Below are 20,240 nucleotides of genomic sequence, written 5' to 3' on the forward strand. Positions count from 1 at the left end.
ATTGGGTTGTACTTTCCAATTTGGTGGTCTAATTGGGAGTATGGTTTTATACTGTTGGATTGTAATTTTCCAACTTATTTGGTGTAATTTAATTCTAACCATTGATATATAAGTTTCCATGATAGAAAGGGAGATTTAGATATACTTGTTTGTAGAGAAGTCGTCCCATCCTGTTGTTGTCAGACCCATTGTATCGACAACTTTCAGGAGGGGGTAAAACACTCTAATGTTTTACATGAACTCACAGAGAATTACATGGATATTCTAAAGGTACATGTGCGTTAATCATCAATCAAGTACGAGTCTAAAATACTCTTTAATTAATTAAAGTATTCTTGATTACTACATGGATTAATTTGATTAAAACCCAACAATTGATATCAAAGCCAAGATTAAACTTAGGATTATTATAGTAGAAGTCAAGATGAAATAATTGAATATATTTTATTATTTGTAGTTGTGCAATTGAAACGAATCTATTCGGTGCATACATCCATTGGGTGTATCGATTTTGCACTCTTGCTTGAATTTTTGTTTCAGTTGATTCATTATTGTTCACGTTCACTATTTCGGTCTAAAGTGATTCGAATGCTATATGGCGTGGGCATCAGGTCTGTTCTTGAAATACTTTACATATGTTAGTTCGTCTACATTGAGGGCAGTCTATATTAATGAATCTATAGGTAAAGATCTTTGACAAGGTGCAAAGTAACCGTAACAATCTGAAACATTATTCTTGAATCTAAACAAAGCTATTTGGGTTTGTTAATCTCGATTTCAAAGCATAACTTGAATTGAATGACACGCGGAACGAGAATGATTATGGAGTTTTGTTTGTACTGAACTAAAGAATTAGGTATACATGTTTTTTTTTTTGAAACATGACTTGTCCAGCATATATACTATTGTTTATATGTTTGAATAAATCTGTTTGAAAAGATATATGAATTTTATGTTTATTTAATATTTAATTTATATATAATATCCAATTTATGTATTAATGCATGCATTAATAAACTAGGGGATGCCAAGTCAAAACTTGATGAGTATTTAACCCAAATGAATGAGTTTGTGTTCTGAGACACCTTGAATAATTAAATAAGATTAAGGAGAGATTAATCTGCCCATTACATATATACGGTTGTAATATGTATGTTAATAGACTATTTGAGGAGACTTCAAGTGTGAAGTTTGATTACATAAAGTCTCAAGTATGATTGGATATTATATTTACCGTTTAAAATTTTTGGCTTTAGTACATTATTTGAAGTTATGAACGACCACATATGCTTAGTACGAACATGAAGGATAATAAAATTTGTGGTTTCATGAATCTAAAGTGAGTTTAGTTGTTTGCATGTGTTTACATATACATACATCAAATGCACACATGTACATTGAGATTAAAATTCTTTTTCAAATGACTGTACACTGGGTTATTAAAAATTGGTTTGCATGCACAATTATACATATACTTCTTGAAGTATTATTTGAAATCTTTGTTATGAGGATACTGTATATATCTTGAATTTACATGCGCAAGTGATTTTTAGTTTAATGTAAAGTTGCATGGCGGTTTAGCCATACATCTAATGCTTTTATTGAGTAATTCGTGATATTTGTTTAATTTCAAATTGAAAAACTTATGGGGTCTTGTGTGCCATAAGCAAGTATTTTTGATCTAATTGATTTAAAAATTTAAGTACTTTAAATTGTTCATTGGATATATAATGTGATATAATATACATGCATCAAGTTTTTTTGTTATTTTATTTTAATTAAAGTATATAAAGAATTGAGATTTTTTTAAATCTCGATTGATGTGCATGTTATTATTATATTGTTCACTGTAATTTCTTAATATATATGAGGAGTCTTTACTTTATTCGTATTAAAGCCGTTTATATTATAGTGAAATTAAGTATTCCATAATATTTGGATTTAATTTATAATATTTATAAAGAAGTTGAACTTAAATAAATAGAACTTCTGCAATATAGGTTCTTCCTTGGGGTTTAGGAAGACCAGTAAGGTGACTGTATCAAACGTAATAGCTAAAGTGGGTGATGTCTGCCAAAAGGTGACACGCCCATGGAGGTTATTATTTTATTAAAATTTTAAGGCATTGACCTTATTAAGGGCTTACATTGCACGTACTTACATAAGGGCGTTTGTCTTGCCAAAAGGTGATCAATGTCTTAATGTATGATAAGTAAGTAAAATATTTGAGAGTGCTTGTATTATAACTAACCCCCCCTTACCAAAAAGTAGTGGAAGTGTTTAGCAATAATTGAAGTATAATTAAATAAGTCTATGTGAGATTTTATCGCAGGTTTGTGAGGTAAAGTAAAATCTAAAATTTTACTAAAAGGTGATTTTTAGATGGCATTGTATCTATTCTCGCAGGGTGGACAATTTTGCACATAGTAAAATACCCTGAGAAATTCGGCTTAAAACCCCAAGCACGAATTAAAGTAATAATCCCTAAAATTGTGACATATTATTTTATATGTTGTTTATGTGGTGTTATTCAATATAACATTTATTCAGGTTACAGACACTTCCGGAATTTAAAGATAGCTCTTAGGAATTGAACCATTGAATGGTTAAAATTATATTGCTTAGAAGACAGGTTTTAATATTAAATTGGGTTTCTTGGACTACGAGTCTGTATTTTTTTTTTTTTAGGAAGAAACCTATATGCCCAATGCAGAATCTTCTTAGGTAGAAAAGTTGTTACATTTTTTTATGTAGACTAAAGGTACTACTATGCCATTAGGTTAATTTATGCTTCTATTGGTGATACTATTGAGGGATTCTGATTTTTGATACTACTAATGAGCTTTTTGATTTTATCAAGAAATAGTTAATGGGCATTAAGAAGCAATTACAATACTATTATCTGACATGGTTTATGTTAGTTAACTATGATGTCAATGGTTCAGTAAGGGAGCCTATCTATATAATGTGCAAGCTGGTTAATGATCTGAGGTAGTAGGGAATCATATATGATGATAAGTTATTAGTTCACATGGTGATCTATTCTCTGCTATTATAATTCACAAGAAGTTAAATGTGATATTAACCAACTGTTAGCACTTTGTGTGATTGAAGAGGAGCGACTCAAAGGCGTTAAAATTGAGTCAGCTCAACTTGCCGTGACATCAAGAATAGTTTCAAGAAGAAACTAGGCGGCAAGAAAGTGTGTATGACTAAAAAGAATAAAAAAAGACAAAACAATACATGAAAAAACATTGATCATGGAATGATAAATGTTGGTTCTGTAAAAATAAAAAGACATCAAAAAAGGAAAAGGCTATTGTGGGGAAAAAGAAAAACGAAGTAGGAAAGAAAATTGTCATGTTAATATTCGAGCCAAACTTGGTAAAAGTATAGATGTAGACATGATAGATGGATCCGGATGTGATCATATCTGCTTCTTATTTTTCAATTGACTTATACCGTTTGAATAAAATTGTGTTTTGGTTAAAGAGGATTCATCTATGTCATGCATAGGATATTTGGGAATGTCTCTTAAAAGAGACTTGAACGCTTAGTCAAGGATGAGATTATTGAGTCACAAATTTTATGCGTTAGTTGTATCAAAGGATAAATGCAGAGAAACGCAATTTTGAGGCTAGTCGGTCATTTGGTCTTTTAGACTATATTTATACCAAATTTTGTAGTCCATTTCTTATTGTAATTCGTTTGCGGTAAAGGTATTTTATTGTCTTCATTGATGGGTTCTCAAGATATGATTGTATACTTAATTCACCAGAAGTCCGAAGCACTTGATGTGTGTAAAATATACTAGACTAAAGTTGAAAGTAGTTGGGTATAGTGATTATGGTTTTAAGAACGGACTAAGGTGGTGAGTTTTATTAGTAGAATGGATAAGGAGGGTGTAAATTGTACTACTTTCAGTACATACTTAAAGAGCATGACATTGTGTAACAGTATATCATTCCTAGTTCTCCTGCGCAGAATAAAGTTGCAGAAAATATAAAGTGTCGGAATGTCTTATAGAAACAGAGTTATATAATGCAAATATCAAGGAACTTAATACTCACACTATCAATGATTATTTTATTGGGCATTTTGAAAGATTAAAGGATTTGAAATTTTACTGTCCTATAGAGCTGTGGAGATTATTGGAATATGTCATGCATATTTAATGAGAGTGTTAAATCCAGTAGGAGTTTAAGATATTGTAGTTTCTTTTTGCAGAGGAGCAACTTTCAGTATCGATTTCATTTATTTCAGACTTCATTCCATTTTTTTTTAGTGATTTTATTTATAGTTCCTATTCTCACTCTTTCAGCTATTCTCACTCATTTAGTTATTTCTCACTTGCAGTCTCTTCTTTCAACTTCCAATCTAGTTCCTAAGCCTATTTAGCTTAGGAGATATTCTAGAGCTTGAAAGTATACTATAGTTGGTGTTTTAAAAGTGTATGATGAATATAAGACAAAATTGATAGCCAAGTGCTTAAACAAAAGTTAAATATTAATTTTTTTGAGATTTTTTCTCCAGTTTCATTAAAGAACTCTTTAAGAGTCATTCTTTTATTATCACTCATTTATGGTTTAAGCAAGTTTTATGGCAGCGGTATCCAATTTTGATACAGTGGTTATTAATTGTATGTTCAAAGAGAATATTATAGATAAATACATATACCTCAAGTTCAATGGGAGTCATTTTTGTTTTTCCTTATCCTGTATGTTAATAATAATTTACAAGGTAACAATGATATTCATGTGATACATAATATTAAGAATTTTATGTAAAGTTTTTAAAACAAAAGACATGGGTATGCAAAGTATGTCCTTGATATTAAGATCCATAGAGTTACAAGAAAATTAACTTTTCACCACGGTGTAAAACACTTTCTACCACGATTTTGAACCGTGGTAGAAATAGCCGTTATAGTAAGTCCTCTTTTTACCACGGGGTCTCACCATAGTAGAAAGAAGACTTTCAACCACGGTGCGGAACCATGGTAGAAAGAGGTTTTCCAACCGTGAAGTCATTCTTTCTACCACGATTTTGCACCACGGTGCAAAGCCGTGTTAGAAAGTCAATTTTCTACCACGGTGCAAAACCGTGGTTGAAAACGAATTTTCTACCACAGTTCAAAACCGTGGTAAAAAGTATAATATATTTTTTTAAAAAAAATAGTGCAGCCCCCACGAAGCCTTTTTTTTCCCTACTACTAGCCTTGCAAGGACTCCAGAAGCAAACACTAAATAAATTAAAAATAGCATCATAACCAAAATAACTTGCAACTAATCAATATCATATATATATATATATATATATATATAACCAATTCCAAATCATTGTTTTATACAAAAATTAACCATATACAAATTTCTAACTTCTTATGCCATACCAAAATAAAACAAAAATTCTTATATCTTCTTGCTCTGTTTTAGTCTCTCTTCCATTACATATATGCAACTTTTTCATGAGCCATACAAAAAATATAACGGCAACAAAAAATATAACGGCAACCGCAATCCTAGCCTACAAAAATGTAATAGTTGAAGTTTAGAGAATATAAAGCAAGTTGTAAAATTGTCAAAATTAAACCCAACAAAGGAAGCATTATAATAAAGGTACATTGAAAGATCTACTCTTCGTGTCAACTCAATATCTTGAGTCATTGACATCCCGTCACCAAAAGAAATCATGACACCATATTCAAACATTTGAAATGAAGAAGGCTGATTTTCTTTCTTTCTTTCGGAACATATATATTATTTTATTTAATTAAATATTTATGTTTGGCTTCCCTAGGCCCTGCGCATACCGAGGAGTCGGGACCCATATTTTATAAAGCTAGGTGTTGGTACCCTAGCTCTGGTTTGAGGTTTGAATTCTATAAAATTCACATTGTGTTTTCATTTTTCTTCTCTTTTGGTTGCTGAGCAACAAACATACATAGCTAGGAAAGAAAAAGAACTAAAAAATAGTGACTATTAAGTTTGCAACCCATTGAAAAAAATGAATCCAATTATAAAATTATATACTTACCGACGAGGAAAATATATCCATTGTTCCCGACATTAATCACCAAGATAGAAAGTCCAGATTATTGTTTATAACTTTTTTGTTAAATAACCTCTTAGTAAATGCATCAACGCATAATGAACATTTAGTTCCTTTTTTATCCTTTTTCTCACAAGTGTTTCATATCGACAAATTTGGAAAAAAACTTTTCAATCACAAGTGAATTCGATAAGAGCATGACAGAAGACATTTATACATAGTTCGTGAATGACAATCAGGAAGATTCTTTCATGACAGATGAGTTCAAATTAGACAATATAAAAGCAAAAGCTTCCAACAAAGATAAATTTATGAAAGTATTGCATGACGTCAGGGGCAGATTCATACCTGTCGACAAGGAGAAGGATGGACAACAATCATGTCAGCCTACCAAATAATGATAACAAACAAATCTGCGTCAATTTTCTGGCATAGCATCGATAAAGCTAATAAATCTGAAGATGACAAGAAGTCATATAGGTGAGTAGAGATTAAATCCGGTACGTAAATGATAACACCTGAATATGTAGCCCATTGCAACTTCTAGCTCATGCAAGTCACAAAGAAGTGCAAGATAATAATATTATCATCTTGAAACCACGTGCTTCCATCTACAAATAACAATTCTGTACAATTTCCTCAACTAGTTTGCTGAGAGACCCAATATTAAGCAATCTTGGCAGTATCTATAACAACAAAGCAAAGGATACAAGAATCATAAGAGCTGTCTACCAGTGTGAATAATTTGAATAATTTGTTGGCTAAGGTGCTTTCATTCGCCTTTCTGTTTTATTCTGATATCACGTGATTAGATCTAACCAAAAATTTATTGCTTACTGCTTATTTTGGTATCTCACTTCTTATTGAGAGGTCACTTCTTATCTTTCATACCATTTTTGACTTAAAATGGTCTTTTTACTTGTAAAAAGTAGAAGTGGAGGGTCTTTTTGTTTTTGTTAACCTACAGTCCTTGGTTCTTATAAATATTTAAACATGCATAAAATATAACTTGGAGAAGCATGATCAGAATTATATTTGGGAGATATTAACTATACTTCTCATGTTTCTTTACCTATTGCCATTGTTGTTATTGATAACCATATTTGGAAAATAGTTAGTCTTAAAAGTTATCTGATTTACAGTTTTTCATGTTTTGATATAACAATACTTACTGGAGGATTTGGAAATAGAAATTATGTGACATTGAGTCCTAGACAAGGCTACCTAATATTAACAGCTATCCCAGACTCTCAGTTAGGTTTGTAGAATGGCTTGTTTTGTTGTCTAAAATTTTGTTTATCCAGATGACAAGTTTTCCCTGAAAATGTCTTCTAATGAGTAACAGTGAGCTGTGAAAAAAAAAAAAAAAAATCAAAATACTAACTTTTTATTTCAGAAGTTCAGTGGAACGCTGCTATTTTAAACCTGGTAAGTTGCTTTTTCTCCAAGTTTGGTCAGCCAAACCTGTCCCAAGTTGCTTGCACAAGGTTCACCGGTAAGACACCTAACCAGCTTAGGTTTTTCCATTTTGGAACTACTGGTTATGCGACCTAAAACGAATTATTTATTGTAAATTGAAATTTGAAATTTAGGAAAAAGCTACGGTCAGACATTGAATTGAGAGAAGCCTTTCAATTCAATTGTTGAGAGGGCGTGCTCATGGTGAGAGTGCCCTCATGATGGACATGCCCTAAAGTTCATACCTTAAGCATTAGAAATGCATTTTGGTATTTGCTCATATTTTTTTGTGTAAATGTTTGTTTTGTTTGTTTGTTCAGTTTTTTATTTATTAGTATTTACTATTTATTTTTATTTTTTTATCTGGTTGATGATGACACATTAATGTGATATGTATGGTAGGTTCGGAAATCAAATGGTTTATATATAAATGTAGTCTATATATGGAGATTTCAAGTTAGAAAGAAGAGAAAGAGAGGTGGGGAATAGAACATGAGAGAGAATTCTGTTGATGGGTCGAGGACTGGGAACCAGCTGCTAGCATTTTTTGAAATTGTTGATAATTTTCTGAGAATTGTTCTATGAAAATCTTAGTTTAATAGTAATGTTTAATTTCAGTAAATAGCCTTTGTAGTTCTCTAAATAATTTCAAATTATTGAAAATTGTTTTTAAATAATTGAAGTAAAACGGATTGTGTCTTAGGAGAATCAAATAAGAGTTGCTTTGTTAAAGAAGTAAAATTGAGCTTTCAATAAAGTAGGAAGACAGATAAAGATGAATAACAATTTGCAAAACGCTTTCCAAGAATTCATTCTAAGCATGTGCATTACTTCTTGGTTATAATGTATCTGTCATAAATATGACATGCCTAGCATTCTTCTCCAACTTTTTTCATTTTGTTGTGGAAAACCTCTTAAAGTAAAATCGTGTACCATTCTTTTTTCTTTTTTTTTCCCCTTTATTTTACTCTTGCCATAAGTTATGATTGTTTGCTTTCTGTAGCAGGGTATTGTAATAGAGCCTGAAAAGGCAGATGATTCCTTCTTTGTTCTGCCCAGCTGGGAGCAGTAAGTATTTTTTTATTTACCTAAAAAATTTATCTTCCAATTTTTCAATTAATTCCCTTCACCCCAATTGATGCCTTGGAGAAAAGGTGGAAATAAATATATGTAATGCACGTATCTCAATTTCTAGAGGAATTGATTCACTATAATGCTGAAGGTGCTCGGTTTTATTAGAAAATTCTGTTTTAATTCCATTGTTCAGTTTCATTTCTAAACCTAGTAGTGTGTTACTTGGTAACATATATATACATATATATATACCAACTCAATCAAGATGTTTGTTTTCGGACAAGGTCCATTCGCTAGCTTATGTTTCCAACTTTTTTATTTGGTTAATTGGATGCAGGAAAGGATACAAATGCTTCAAATACATCACTTAAAAGACCTCAATATCGCTCGATTGATCAGGTCTCTCTCTCCCTTTCTCTCACTGTCTGTCTCTTGATCTTACACACGCACTTGCACTCGTTCACATAGGTCTGCAACTCAATTTATTTTTTGTACTCAAATTGAGGGTGTGCAAATAGATGTTTTATGCTTCTAAGCACCAAAATCTTCCTTAGGAAGATGGATGCATTTGTTATGTGACCTCGCTAACATTTAAATCAATGTTAATGTTTTAATGACAGAACAATAGCAACATGTTGGAGCCAAAGACATCGAAATCTGCAAGCTTGGGAATTCCAGGGACTGAACCAGTCCATTTCCGAAATACCAATACACACTACTCTCAAGTTTCAACTAAAGCCGGTCATGGAAGTTCTTCAAAGAAACAAGTCTCTCGAGAGCCTATTGATGGTATTGCTCATACGGATGAAGCACAGAGACTTCTAAAGGCCACTTATGAGATTGTAACACTGATACATATAGCCTTTTACATATTAACTGTAATGTAGAAAATGGACCTTATTAGCAACACTGGAGAGAAATGATGTACATAAGGAGATTTAGGAACTTAACGCTAGAGAGTTGGCTAAGGAATTCACACGTGCGACACCAGAGTTGGGTTATGTATTGGGGACTCATGATTCTACCTTACTGGTTCTCTTTTCTTTGCAATAATTACCAAACCATAAATAATCATCGTCATGATCTCTCCATCTGCAATTTCTAGTAAGAGTTTTGGAAATCATTCCTAACAGATGGGGTTGATGAGAAAATTTGGAGTTATTTATTTTTATTTTTTATTTTTATAGATTTGAATCGACTAAAATTTGGATTTGAACAAAACTTTAGTTAGAATACAAGTTTTGGAAACTTAATTAATTTTTCTGTTCTGTCAATTAAGAATGTCTTGGAAACTTAATTAATTTTTCATAGGATTTATAAGTTTTTGAATTCTAAATTTCAATTATTCTTGGTGAGTGTTTTAGATAGAATATAACATGAATTAAAAAAGCATTAACTAATAAAATTTGTGAAATAAAGTATGGTTCCAATAATAGATGGAAAGGCTTCAAAATTTTCATGCAAAGACAAACTACTATTCCATGTAAAAGTAAAAAATTTAAGTAAACTACTATTCCATGTAAAACTAAAAAATTTAAGTAAAGTTATAGACAACATATCAACAACTTCTCCACAACAATCAATCAAAACCTCCACATAAAATGATCCCATACTCCCATGCTTTCAACATTTTAAAACAAGAAATAAAAATGGCCTCCACACAGACCGATGTACCAATAAGGTAATTAAATTCAAGATACACCGCAAAATTGGTCACTTAAAGGCACGTGACCCCCCTTAGTATGAGTATAAAAAGCATTAAAATTGTGCAATCATAAAAGAATTTTATCGCACATAAAGACCATATAACTTACAATATTCACATACACATGTATGCACACTAGTAAAAATTTACATGTAATGCAACATAAATGTATAACTTTTGGATACATAATAAATTATATTTCCATTTATATAACAATATAGTACTCGTTCATGAATTTTGTAGGAATTAACTCAAATCCCTTTTGGAATGTTTGGTGGAAACAATTATATTCCATACATTGATCGACTGATATATATAATTTGGTAACAACCACATATATATACATTAAACATACATATAATTAATATGGTTGGATCTATATATTCTTCCTGAATTTATTGAAATGAAGAACACTAACACATCATGGATCAGTACCATTAAAAAATGTGATAACTATAGGAGACATGCATTATATAATCATCCAATACTTTATTAAACTTGATATCCTTATCAAAGATAGATGAGCAATAAGAGATATATAGCTATGGATATATATATATATATATATATATATATATATATATATGATGAAAAACTGATTTATACACTAAACTAGATAAGTGCGCAAAAAAAAAAAAAAAAAAAAAAATTCAGATGCCCTATCTACTGCTATCTGGAAGCACACTAGATTTTTGAATTTTGCTTTAAATTCAAGCAGATTATGGGTTTTGAAATTCATGAATTTTGTGTTTTCGTAATCATTGAAATATCTTCAGAAAACAAAACTTTTGAATCCTACAAAGACCACAGATCCGAACCAGACATAAGATTCTAATTGTTCATTTTTTATCCAGTATTCTATCAATTTCAAACAAAGCATCATACTTTTAAAGGAAAAACTCTAATTGTGAACAACCATTATCATCATAAGGAATGAAACTAGTATTTTCCTGCCGAAGAAAAAAAAAAAAAAAAAAAACTACAACCAATCACACAAAAATTTCAGCCAACTGCAATCGGCATCAGCAACATTTTCATTATAGTCAAAATTAAGTGAAATCCCAGTATAGAAATTAAATTTGAATATCAAAGTATGAAAAAGAAACAGAGACTCTGTATATGATAACAAAGCCCAAGGACAATTGTAACATACATCACAAATATGTACAATCGTGAAATAAAGAACAACCCATATCCTCCAAGCAAATGGTATAACTTATTAGGCAAACAAAAATGGTCGTGTATGAATAAAATTATTGATCACCAAAACACACACATACACACAAACAAGGATCGAGAAGATAGAGAAAATGCGGGAGAGTACCTGGAGTTTTGTGGGACCCCAAGGCGAATTGCAGCCTTTTTCTGTTCAAGCAAACTGAGAATCACCTACTACACCCATTGACGAATCCTTTGAGGCATCAAATTGCTCCATTTCAGTTTGATTCCTCTTCCTGCTACAGCACTACCAAACCCTACACACAAACACACACATAAATATTGATATATAAGCTCGCATAAAGATGAGCATAGCAAATGAAAGACTTTGTATGATAAAAATGTAGAGTTTTTATACGTATAGATATGTGATTAAGCTTTTTATTACCAAAAAAAAAAAAATCAGCTATATATATAGATATATATATAATCTTATGTATGTATAAATGTATAGGGCGAATCCCACCAAATTAACCAGTCTCTGTTAGAAGTATGGGGCGAATCCCATACCATACCTATTTGAGTACCAATTTGATGAATATAACAGGGGATGAAAATACAAACCTCAATTCGTGTCCTTCGAATTTAGGGCTTCGAATGAGAGAGGGAGCTAGGGTTAGGGATTGGAGAAAGGGGCGAATCCTTGTTCAATCTCGACGCCAATCAGCTGTGCCGCTATCTTCTCGACTCTAACGCTGCGCTGACCATCGATTCAACCCTCAGTGGCTTCGGTAGAAGGGTGGGGCTTAGAGAGAAAGAGGAATGACGGCTTGGACGGTCTGAGAGAAAGGGGGTGGCCGGCTTTCTCTTCATCTCCTTGCTCTGATTTCTTATCTTCTTCCTTCTTCGGTGGCTTCTCCTCGGCAACAGGCGGTGGAGCTTCCTCCTGCGTTGTTGCCTCCGAATCGTGAACCAGATCGAGAAAGGGGCGGCCGGCTTTTGACATATAGGTTTGTGTTCTGTAAAGTGTGTTCTGTAAAGTGTGTGGTTTTTGTACATGTGAGGAGTATATATATTTTACATAGATATATATTTTTATTGACGCTAGCGGGAATAAGACCCGCCAAGAGGCGAGTAAAAAAATTTCATTTTTCTACTATAGTTTTAAAATAGTCGTAGTAAAAAAACTCACCTAAATTATTAAAAATAATTCACTTTTTATCACGGTTATAAAATAATCATCGTAGAAAGTGAATTAGTAAGTCTTTCTACTACGGTTATAAATAATCGTGGTAAAATCATATATTTACTACCACGATTATTTTTCAACCGGGATAAAAGAATATACTTTCTACCATGGTTATTTTAAAACCGTGGTAGAAAGACCCGCCTAAATTACATAAAAACTAATTCACTTTTTACTACGGTTATAAAATAACCGTGGTAAAAGAATATACTTTCTATCACAGTTATTTTAAAACCGTGGTAAAAGATTATACTTTTTACCACGGTTATTCATTAACCGTGGTGGAAAAGGTATTCTACCACGGTTTTAAAATAATCTTGGTAAAAAATTTACTTTCTACCTCGGTTATTTTAAAACCGTGATAGAATGGGTCTTTTACCACTGTTTTTTTAAAACCGTGGTAAAAAAAGCGTGGTAAAAAACTGTTTTTCTTGTAGTGAGATTACACTACTAGAATACTTGGACTTGCACTAAAGGATTATATTAATTAAGTATATGGAAACAATTTAAGGGTGACCAAGCGTAGTAAACCCATAGGCATAAAGTACATTTTCAAGCGTGAGAAGGTTAAGGTTTAAATGCCATTAAGATTTCCACATATGGTTACAGAAAGATTATTGCAGATCCTCTCACTAAAAGTCTTCAGCCGCAGATTATAAACTATTTAAAGAGCACGTGATTTGGATAAGTGTTCGAGAGTCATTATATTATGATGTCTGGTATTTCTTTTGTATATGCTACATTGCAGTTATTTTTTTTTATGCCTTGTGGTGGCAGATATTTTTCCTCCATTTTACACCTTATAGTGACATTTATTTGCATCCAAAATAAAGTTATGATGCATCATTATTATTATCTTAATATATATGGTTTATGCACGTGCTATAATGTTTGTCTGGGAGTGGTATTTCACTCATGAGATTGTTTGGGTTAGATGTGAGATTGACACCACATCGGTAAGTCTAAAATAATTAGTAAAGGTTGTCTGAGAGTGATATTTCACTTATACAGTTGTTTGGGCTAAATATGAGATTGACACCATATCGGTAAATCCAAATATAAGATTTGTCTGGGGGTACTGGTGTTTCACTCATGAGATTGTTTGGACTAGATGTGAGATTGATACTGCATTGATAAATCCAAACATAAATATTAAAGTTTGCCTGTGGGAGTATTTCACACTCCATGAGGATAGCTTGGGCTAAATATGGGATTGGTTCCATATCGGTAAACCCTCACATTGAATAGAATGTTGGCGGTTTGTTGTAATATATTCAGGTGACATACCGTAATGGTATGAAGTGGGACGAATAGTGAGGTGTGCGTTTAGATCGCATGCAGCTTGCACATCTCATGAAATATAGTAAAAACCACTATATTTGCTTGAATTTTAGATGTAATCGGTTTTATGATTATGGAACTGTTTAGATTAATATATTACTTGTCTACGCATTCATAATCCACTATTGAGGAAGTCTACGGAGTAGAGTGTTCTAAAGTATCAATCCATCTATTTCGATAATTATATTTTTTATAAAATAAAAATGATTGGCCACTTGTTTTTTTTTCTAAAGTGTGTTGCAATCCATAATGCCATTTTTATAAAACTTAGAATCCATGGACCAAGTGGGAGATTGTTGGAAATTTTTATATATAAATACTAAAAATTATTTTATGGTCCTATACACTATGTTTTCTAAAATAGGATTGCAATGTGATTATTGATACTTGATGAATTGGGTTTTACTTTCCAATTTGGTGGTCTAATTGGAAGTATGGTTTTATATTGTTGGATTGTAGTTTTCCAACTTATTTAGTGTGATTTAATTCTAACCATTGATATCTAAGTTTTCATGATAGAAAGAGAGACTTAGATATGCTTATTTATAGAGAAGTTGTCCCCCCCCCCTATTGTTGTTATACATAAGGGTTTTAAAACCCATATTCAGACCTATAGTATCGACAATTCTCAGAAGGGGATAAAGCGCTCTAATGTTTTGTAGGAACTCACAGAAGATTACATAGATATTCTAAATGTATATGTGCATTAATCATCAATCAGGTACGAGTCTAAATTACTCTTTAATTAATTAAAGTATTCTTGATTTCTATATAGATTAATTTGATTAAAACCCAACAATTAGTTCTACTTCTACATAAGAAGTCTTGAAATATTATTTTAATTTAAACAATATAAATAATTATATTATTAAATTTAATAAATTTTATTAAAACTGAGATAAAAATATACATCATCAAACACAAATTTATTTATTTTTTTAGTATTTGAAATCATAAGGGTAATTTTGGTATACACAATCACTTTTTTTTCATTTTCATACTATCCAAACTAACAACTAATATTTTCATACAATTTTCCTAAATAAATTTTCATGCTAACTAAATGCTTGATAGAAAATAACATTTCTTTTCATTTATTTCACTTTTCATTTATTTTCTATTTCTTTTCTTTTCTTACTTATTTCTATTTAACGAAACAAAACCTAAGGGAGTCAGGGTTCCCTTAAAACATAGATGATTTGACATGTGTTGAGGTATGTATTGAATAATATTGCCAACTAAATTGAGATAATTTTTGAGATTCGTAAAATTTTAAATGAATAATTTATTAAAATTTTCAATTCGTGTTTAAATATAGAGAGTTCATTGTGCCTCTAGTCTAACAGAAATAACAGAAATACATGAGAGACGCTTATCCCTATAAAAGATGATTTGGCATGCGTTGAGTATGGATGGAATAATATTACCAACTAAATTGAGATAATTTTTGAAATTCATAAAAAATTAAATGAATCATATATTATATCTTTCAATTCATGATTAAATATAAATAGTTCATTACGCCTCTAGTCTAACATAAATAACATAAATACATGAGAGATACTTACCCAAAAATAAACATAATTTTTTGGTTAAAGGGATGAGCTTTATAAAAGAAAAAGAAACATGTAGAAAGTGGTCCAAATATACACCAAGCCAAAAGGAACATAAACCCTGGCAGCAAATGGAATCACATCAACCAAAAATAACAAACAAAGTATTGAGAGGGTAACAAACACAAGAGAACCAAATTACCCTGTAGGAAGTAGCACTGAAGGGGTCACAGCAAGAACCATGATTGCCCTCTGGCATAAGAGTAGCCCTGTAGGAATAGTTGCTGCAATGTGATGAGCACTGAAAAGTGCTTATTTAAACCCCTTAAGCTTATGTATTCTAGAACCTTTATCTATCTTATTTTACTATTTTTGTATTGATTTCGTGTTATTTCTATTTTCAGGTACTTATCCCCAAAATAAGCTAACTCAGCCAAATAAGAGCATAATTGAAGCAATTCTGGGATGAATCAAAGAAATGAGTAAAAGTAGAGCAAAAGGAAGATAAGGGTGGAATTTCAGCAATTTCGATCGATCTCAAGAAAAGTTCGATCGATCCAACTTTCATCGATCTCGGCACTTCAAGATAGATTTGAGCCATGATTGTCCCTGTTCAAAGATCTGAAAAGTTCGATCGATCCAACTTCCTTCTCTGATCGATCGAATATTCTTGTTCTTATCCAAATGATTGATCTTATCCAGCTGTACCACCCTACCAACCGCTTTTGTCCTTTTCCCAAAAATATCTTCAAAATATCTCAAATTTGTTTTTATCCAAAAAAGCGCCGCCATTGAGGATCGATCCAACTTCAGTTCGATAGATCTCAGCCATGTTCGATTGATCCAAGTCCAAGGTTCGATCGATCGAACTTCCTCCAATGCAAAAAAGTTAAATTTTCAGCTCACAAAAAGTTGTCCTTTATCCAATCATTGGAGAATATTAGTTGTACGACCCTCGCTCATTTTGGGTGTCATTTGACCTACCTATATAAGGATAAGAATTACTTTTTGTATCATATCATATTATATCACATCAGATTGTATCATAGAAGATCATAGCATACCTTAGAGAACTCTTAAGGAGGAAGCAAAGAAAATGAAGAGGTTAGAGACACCATTGGAGACTCTTCATCAATTAAGGAGCAAATTTCTTCCATGAAGCTTGCCCTTAAGGGTTGGAGGATATTATCCATGAGTGGCTAGACATCCTCTTGGGGTTAGAGTTAGCCCTAAGCATGCTTTCTACTTCTTGATTTATGTATTTTTGAGGGAATTTGTATTGTGATTCATGTCTTGACACTTATATTTATATAGATCTTGTTTAATCAATGATTTATGTGGTTTAATGCTTCCAATTGATCATTTCATTCTATCCATATGTCTATGTATGCTAGAATAGATGTTCATGTGTTTGTCTCTATTTCTTGTGTTATTGATGCATGTTTATGTGTGTTGATGCAATAGATCTAGAGATTGTCAAGACATAGTGTTTAATGTCATGTTCTTATGGTTTATTTGATGGTTCACACTCATTGCTTAATGGATTGTGCCTCTCCCTTAGTTTAATTAGTTTAATTTCAAGCCATTAGCTTAGTTGTAGTGTAGTTGTTAAATGGGAGGATAATCCATGCGTCTTGTTGATGTTCTATACTTATGAAAAGCAAGTAACATGTATCTCTAACCTTGTGATGTGTTTGGATTGTGAGCTTAAAGAAATGATTAATGGCTTAATTTGATATGTTGTGCTATCCACCATGTTGTTTAGACAATATATGCTTAATTTGTCATCCACGCTTATTGAAACAACCACACACACACACTCTACATTGCAATACATGCCTTTCCCCTCATTAATCATTCATTAAAGGTGTAGAAAAGTTATGCTTAGTGGTGATCTCTAAACCCCAAGATCTCTCTTTCTCTTTTATTCTCTCTTTTGCATTATTACTTACTTTAATTTAATTTGCATCTAGTTTAATTCAACCAACCAACCAATCACTATTTTGATCACTCGACCTACTAACCCTAATTTTGATTCTTCAACCTAGTACGACACTCAATCCCTTGGGACGATCCCTACTCACCCTAACTATATTTTTAGTGAAAGGTAGTAGTGGCAATTTATAAATGTAAAACTTGGCCACATAAGCATAAACTTTGGGTTTGAATTGACGACACACCACAATGCTTCAACTGATTGAATCTTTCTTATGTCAGCACCTCTCTTTAACTTGATAGACGCAAATCTACGTCTTACGTAGCCTTTGATGAGGTGGATAATTTGGTTAGCTATACCTCCATTTTTGGCAATTAATGGGTTTTGTTACTTCTTATAAGTTGTTTTCGGGCTGGCCCAATTCTTGTATAGTCTTTTCTTTTTAATCCCATTTTTTTTTTAATGTTTTTTTTTTTTTTAGCAAATGAAAATATATATATATATATATATTTTTTTTTCTTTTTTCCTTTTTTATTGAGTCTTGCCTAAAGGTAAAAATTCTGAATAGAACAATAAAAGTACAAAAATTTCAAAGACAGCCACCAAAGGGCAAAAGCTACTAATGCAGCCCACAAAATCTGCAAGTTGCCAAAATCAAAACTAACCCAGCTGGGAACCAGGAAATAGTACAGGAATTTATTAAAAAAGTGCATGAAAAAATCAATTTCAATTTTATGTGTTAAATTTTCCATCCATTCTTGTGTTTCTGTTAAATTTGATACTACCTTCAGTGGTTCGATCCAATGTATTTTCTAGTTATAGAAAGAAAATGAAAACAAAAAAGAAAAGGAAATTAAAAGGTTGTTGATTTATTTGTATGATTTCAATATGATTAAATTTTTTTTCCATATATTTATAAATATATATATATATATATTTATTTATTATTATTTTTTTTTGACTTTTAGTTATTTTAATTAGAGCATTTACGACCGTTGTGTATATTTTTTCAATGTAAATTTGATGTGTCATAGATTTTCATAAAAATTTTAGATTATTTATTTTCAGCTCCAGAGGTTGTTAATACATTTTGTGTAAAAATATATCCCCAATAACGGCCAATTAGTGTCATGTCTGGATTCCACATAATTTTTACAAAGGTTAATTAATTAATGGAATGAAAAAGAGGAAGGACAAAAGAAATATGCTATGTGGCTGTATAAAAAATGGGATAATTCCAAAAAAATAGAGTTTTGGAGGTCAAACGCCAAAAAGATGGAGTCAAACTTTAGTTTTTTAAATAAATGGAGTTTTATGAAAGGCTGTGGACATAGAAATTTGTTGCGAGATGACCCAACTGCCCTTTCTCTCTTTTATCACTCTAGGGATTGACGGAACAATTGTGCTGGTTCCTTAGAGCATGCCGGATGTGAGCGAGGAAGCCCCTTTTCTGTTTCTCACGTAGCAATCAGTCTCCCAAACTGACTGAATTGGTGCAAGAACTTTTCTCACATCTTTCGTATCAACTCCATCTGTTGATCAGCCGCCGTTGATTCTCCTTGAAACAAAAGTGGGAATATCTTTCTATACAGTTCCCACAGACGGCGCCAAGGTGTAGGTGCAAAATTTCTCTCTATTAAAATAAATAAAAAGAAAAATACAACTCACTCAGAATAAGCAAATATAATACTCAGAATAAGTGTATAATACTCGATGATTTTATTGGAGGTCTAGGCCTCTATTTATAAGAAACAAGGTGGTGGAATTATGGTAGGATTTGCATGGCTTGTCCTCCAATATCCATTCCACATATGACATTCTTTACAATTACAATCCTTTCCTTTTTACAATTCTTTCCATGTAGGACTTTCCTTGCACAAAACTTGCTTTCTTTGTTGATTCCTTGGTCTAGCAGGACTGGTCTACCTTTAATTAGGATTGGGCTGGATGTGGGCTCATCTAGAGATTGAGCTAATGGGCTTGGAGTTCACCCTTGGCGCCCCGGGCTGTTGACATCTGGGCTTGGAAAGTGGACCGGATGGTCTGGGTTAGCGATCTATATAGGAGCCAAGACTCTGTCTGGGCTTGCTCTGGGCTGGGTTCTCCCAATTTGAGCTTGACACCGATTAGGCCCTTGCTGTACCTAAAATAATTTTGTAGTATGATGACGTGGACGATTTTTATTGGAGGGGGGGATTTTTTCCCTCCACACTGTGGACATGGAAATTTGTTGCGAGATGACCCAATTGCCCTTTCTCTCTTTTATCACTCTAGGGATTAACGGAACAATTGTGCTGGTTCCTTAGAGCATGCCGGATGTGCGTGAGGAAGCCCCTTTTCTGTCTCTCACGGAGTAATCAATCTCCCAAACTGACTGACTCGTGGATTACATTGAACTGGTCTCTTTCAGTCCGGTCAGTTAGTTGGCTGTAAACCACGAAAGATAGGATCTTGGCCTACTTTCTTTTGCTCTTCAGAGGGCATGCATGCTTTTAATGAAATAAAGTGAAGTGAGATTGAAATCTGAAGAGGATCCATAGACCAAACTTCCCCCGGCTGGCTCATGGAATTGAATTCCTTATTTGTTTTCCTTCTTTGCCCAATCGACTCACCCTTTTCTACCTCAAAATCTGACTTTCCATATGCTCGCCGTCAACCGGTCATCCTTGCCCATCGCCGGAATCGAGATCCTCCTCGTCGCTATCCGCCACCTCATAT

The 20,240-nt window shown here is 32.5% G+C and overlaps 1 long non-coding RNA gene across 2 annotated transcripts; it reads right to left on the bottom strand.

Moving 5' to 3' along the window:
- Positions 1 to 5,275: 5,275 nt before the first annotated feature.
- Positions 5,276 to 12,494, bottom strand: LOC132306834 (uncharacterized). 2 transcript variants are annotated; one of them, XR_009482113.1, is made up of 3 exons: positions 12,071 to 12,494; positions 11,613 to 11,763; positions 5,276 to 6,737 (listed from the first exon to the last, which is right to left on the bottom strand). It is a non-coding gene; the product is annotated as an uncharacterized LOC132306834 (long non-coding RNA). The 2 variants fall into 2 exon arrangements; XR_009482112.1 differs by having other exon boundaries at positions 5,276 to 5,526; positions 6,400 to 11,763.
- Positions 12,495 to 20,240: the final 7,746 nt, after the last annotated feature.

The sequence above is a fragment of the Cornus florida genome, unplaced genomic scaffold, assembly GCF_030987335.1.
Source record: "Cornus florida cultivar Cherokee Brave unplaced genomic scaffold, ASM3098733v1 CherokeeBrave_3.0.0_Hap2_Chr05, whole genome shotgun sequence".
In the NCBI taxonomy this organism is placed as follows: Eukaryota; Viridiplantae; Streptophyta; class Magnoliopsida; order Cornales; family Cornaceae; genus Cornus; species Cornus florida.